Consider the following 5,179-nt stretch of genomic DNA (forward strand, 5'->3'; position numbering starts at 1 on the left):
CAAACCGAGTCAAGCCGACTCCGGAGGTGGCGGTATGCACCTTAAAGTTGTTTGCAATCCGCCAAAAACCCGAGAGAAGAAGAAGAAGAAGGCGAAGAAGAAGGCGAAGAAGAAGAAGCCAGGTCTTGTTTGAAAACAAGCGAGACCTGCACTAGACCTACGCAATTTCGATCAAAGTCTTGCTCGTGCGTTGCATGATGGTTAGTCATTTTGTCCGACTTGCTACTGGAGGCTCGCTACATGAGACGTTGAAATCTCGCGGGACAAAGACGCCCGCAGCCTTGGGAGCGAGGCGCGGCGAGGCGGCGCAGTTCCTCTCCACGGGCTGCGGAGGTGAAATGCTTGATGGGAAACGACTCGCTGGTATCTGGAGCTGAGCGCTCATTGGTGGTTTTTACCCCGTGCTGCTGATGAAACTCTCCAATTGGCTCGGCAAAAGTTGTTGTTTGGTGTCAGTTTTACGTCGCCACTTCCATTCACATTTTTCATCATTGTTCCACAATGTTTATCATCATGAAATTAATATCTATATATGTTATACTATACTTGCACTGCTTACCGTTTTTATACTTTATATATCTTAGTATATTCATACACACTGTTCATACTGCTCACAGGCTGCTGTGTATATCTAGTGTATTCATACCCCTCACTGTTTATTCATCATTCACTTCATTCTATCTTTTATTCTGTAGATTGTGTACATTACTTTTCACTTTACTGCTTGTTGCACTCCTGGTTAGAAGCTAAACTGCATTTCGTTGTCTCAGTACCTGTAATCTGTGCAATAACAATAGAGTTGAATCTAATCTTGAGCAGGAACAAATGTATTTACTTAGTATATCTGACATTAACAATTAAACACATGTGTGCATTCTTTATAAATGCAAACCGAGTCAAGCCGACTCCGGAGGTGGCGGTATGCACCTTAAAGTTGTTTGCAATCCGCCAAAAAACCGAGAGAAGAAGAAGAAGAAGGCGAAGCAGAAGAAGAAGAAGAAGAAGAAGCCGACTCGGAGCTGTCCGACTTCAGGCGAGCTTTTTGAGACCTCCCCCGGCTGCGATCGGCTATTCTTGTCTACTTTCGAGGCGAGCCGCAACGCGTCTCAAACAAGCCTGTTGACTTCTGCAGCCGGAGAAGCCGGAGTAGCCAGCGCCAGCCAATCAAATCCCGTTTCTGAAAATCTGACAGCTCAAGCCCTAGCCAATCAAACCGCCGTTCATTTCTATATTTCAAAAAAAGCGTTCATTCATGTGATTGGTTGTTGGTCGCGGTGCTCGAATAAAATCCCCAAGCTTCAGATATGCCCAGCTCCAAGCTAAAGAAAGTGGTGGCCTACCATCTGCCCAAACACTAGCGTTAGTAGCATGACAAGAAAATCTTCATTTTAGAGACTTTTAGCAAAGGAGCACAATCAAGTGTCTCCAAGCAAGTTGAATATGACAGATATGCACACATATGCAGCGTAAAACAATCACATTTAAGTCAAACTATCAACGTTAGTGTAGATAAGAAGCAGAGTGATCATTTACCTATCATTGTTGCATGCTATTAGCCTTTAGTTGTCATTGTTACTTCTTTGGTTTGGCCTAGCAGGAAAACTGGAAACATTGTCCGAAGGTAAGACAATCCTCCTACTAGCACTTCGTAGCATATACATTACATCTTGTATATTTTATTCCATTTATAAACGTTATTGTAAAAATCAACAGTTACATGTCTACATTTTTCTGTAAGTTTACTGGAACCTGGCAGTGACAATAACTACCCATCATTTGGTGTTCAGCTTCTTTTTTTAAAAAGTTAAACAAACGAAATATAATAACGAGTCAATAAGTGAGATTTATTGTGTTGTTAGTATGGCTAAGCGCCTTTTTTACGTCAGAGCCAGCTGGCATTAACTTTTTCTCTAGCTGTGTTGTGCTAAGCTAAAACAAGCTAAGCCCATGCTGTTTAGCTGTAGCCTCTAGCTTGCATCTTGTCACCTATGACCACAACTAACTTTCTGTATAATGATCATCAGCTTTATTTAAAGCTGAATCTCTGCAACTTCTGTATTATAGCATGAAGATAGAGCTAACTCAGTTCAATCTGGTGACGAGACTCCCGAAGATCCAATGGTGAGATAATTTAGCTAAATTTGTTTCTTTTGCTTGAATATTGAAAATATAGACATTTTATTTTGGTATTGACATATAATGTGTTATCCTTTTTATTAGGAGCATGTATTTGACATTCAATGGTGAGAAGAAGATCTATGCTGGTTCTTCAGTTACAATGGCAGCTCTCCTTCTTCTTCTCATGGCTTTTATCCCGAAGCATGGCCTGCCAAAAGCACAAAAGCTCCTAAACTTTGTGGTGCCCGGATGTGTGCCAAAGTCATTGTGGTTTTTAGAGAAATACTTTCTTAATTATAATGACAAAACAGAAATTCATTTTACTGTCCAAGATGTACAAACTACCTCAGTGTTGAACCAGGTAATGAGTGTGGGGTGTGCCAGCAGAGTTTGAACATATTGCCAATTTCCAATTAAAGCTATGGTAAGCATTTCACAAGAGATGCCTCCATTTCTGATATCAACACTGGAAGTGAATACAGACGTGAGGCTCAGGAAGTCAACACTGACAGTATTACTCTAACCTTTAATTGTGATGGCGCCCCTGTGTTCAATTCATCAAAAACTTCAATTTGGCCCATCTTGTGTACTATCGATGAATTACCATTTCTGGATAGATGTAAAAATGTTCTATTGCATACATTATGGTTTGGCAAAGGGAAACCCAAGGTTCGAAGTTACTTCACCCCATTCATCCATGAACTTCAAAAACTGAGGGACACAGGATTTTATTGGAAAGAGGATAATGGATTAGAAGAACATCACACCAGAGCAACAGCTAAAATATGTATTTGTGATGCAGTAGTAAGGGCAATGGTACAGAACTTTAAACAGTTCAATGGATGTGGTTTTTGCTACCACAAAGGGGCGGTGGTACCAAAAGGCAGAGGTTTTACTAGAGTTTATCCTGTACAGATAGTTGGATGTGAACTGAGATAAATGGCTGAAACTGTACAACTTGCCAAGTTAGTGATGGAAAACGGTGATGACAAAGCTCAAAGGGGTGTTAAAGGACCAAGTCCACTGATCCTGTTGCCATCATTTGACCTTATCAAAGGCTTTATACCAGCCTACATGAATTGTTTTTGTCGTGGTGTAGTGCGCCAATTTGTTAATCTTTGGTTTGACCCTCATTATGCTAACAAGGACTTTCACTTGACTCGTCTTCAGTTAGATGACCTGGACAAAGCTTTGTGTAAGATTCAGCCACCAAATGAAATTAGAAGAAATCCTAGGCGCTTAAGTGAGAGGATACATTTGAAAGCTTCTGAGTGGAGGGCATTTGTTCTTCTCTATTCCCCTGTAATATTAAGGACTGTTTTACCAGGACTTTACTACAAACATTGGATGCTTCGTGCATGTGCGGTTCACATCCTCCTATCCCAGTTTGCCACTCACGATGAGCTCAATTGTGCAGAGTTATGTCTTGTTCAATTTGTAGCGAAAGAACCAGATCGTTATGGACCTGAACATTTATCATATAACTGCCATATGTTGACACATCTTACCCAGAGTGCCAGGGACTGGGGTCTTTTATGGGCCAATTCAGCATTTGTGTTTGAAGACATGAATGGCAAACTCTTGCAGCTGTACTCTGGCACACAATCAGTTTCATCACAGATTTCTAAGAATTGTTTTTCATACCAGAAAGTTGTTAGAAAAGGAAATGCTTTAGTCCAGGATCAAGCAGAGAAGTACAAGATTTTGTATTTTCCCTGACCAGTTGTAACATTGTTACGAAGTCAGCAAACTGCATAAGGGAACATTTAGTCACTTTAGGATGGGCTCTCACAGACTGTTAAATGTGAGGGAGATTGCTGCACTGCAAAACAGTTGTACACCTACAAGGTACCAACATCATAATAGTGTAACTGGATATAAGCATTTTAAAAAAACACAATTTAGTCACCACCAGAGACTACAGTATGAATTTCAAAATAAATAATTCAGTAATAGAAACCTCAAATTGCTTTGGTATGGTAGAGTCCTTGGTTGTTGTACCAACACCCTGCAACTGTGAAAGAGGTGCAAACTGTTGTTGCAGAGAACTTCTTGTTTTCTACAAGCCATTGCAGCAGGAGCACATACAGCCAGCTATCTATGATGCAGAGATCCATACTAACATTGCAAAATTTCTTGTAAAGATCTCCAATGAATTGTGTGTATTGACATGTGAGGACATAGTAGCTAAATGTATTGTAATTGAACATGGGGGTAAGTTATATGTGATGAAAATGCCTGTGTTTAAGACAAATTAAATGTTTGGGGGTTAGCACAAACTGTTGAGTCTCAATTTGCCTCCAGATGTCCACACGGTATTTGTGATGATTTAAATGTGTTTTTCTTTATGCTATTATTGTTTTTTTTATAGGACTATTGTACCAATTGGATAAATGACCAGTTACCATTTTAGGAAAAACTGAATTTATGATGGCAGATGTCTTGTATTGTATATTGTTATATTGAATACATTTTGTAATCCTCTTTGTTGTTATCTAAACTCAATGTTTGATCGTTAACTGTATTTTCTAATGCATGTGTGTTTGTGTCTGTGACTGGGTAAATCTGTATGGATATTTCTAAATATGTGAGTAAAACGCCACATTGAAGTGCTGAATGAACTCAGTTGTCTCATTCAATAACAACATTGAGAACATCTTTATCCAAAGTGTAATTCTTTGGCCAATTACTGTGAAGATGTATTGAAGAAGAAGAAGATGATGTTAGATATGTTACCTAAAGGGAAACCAACTCAAACCAGCAATGAAAAATACTAAACAAGGTATAAGACCTGTATTCACATTTTTAAAATACAAAAAATGCATACAATGGGACTTGAGTGATTATCATGATACATACCTTAGTAATGTCTGTAATACCTTTTTTTCGGAAAGTTTCTCATCAAAGGTTTACAGTAGGGTGTGTATCATCACATTGGAGGATGGGCCTCCACACAAAATTCTCTAACGCAGCCCAAACCAAAGAAAATGGCATTCAATTTGACAGGTAGCAATAGGTACCAGCTGGTCCCTTTCTATTCCTGTCACAGTATTTCATTTTA

The 5,179-nt window shown here is 39.4% G+C and overlaps 1 long non-coding RNA gene across 1 annotated transcript; it reads left to right on the forward strand.

Annotated features, from left to right (window-relative positions):
- The first annotated feature begins 1,303 nt into the window (after positions 1-1,303).
- LOC104957641 (uncharacterized) lies at positions 1,304-4,732 on the forward strand. Its single transcript, XR_799686.1, has 3 exons — positions 1,304-1,621; positions 2,065-2,121; positions 2,221-4,732. It is a non-coding gene; the product is annotated as an uncharacterized lncRNA (long non-coding RNA).
- The last annotated feature ends 447 nt before the right edge of the window (positions 4,733-5,179 follow it).

This window comes from Notothenia coriiceps, unplaced genomic scaffold, assembly GCF_000735185.1.
Source record: "Notothenia coriiceps isolate Sejong01 unplaced genomic scaffold, NC01 NC01_scaffold00027518, whole genome shotgun sequence".
In the NCBI taxonomy this organism is placed as follows: Eukaryota; Metazoa; Chordata; class Actinopteri; order Perciformes; family Nototheniidae; genus Notothenia; species Notothenia coriiceps.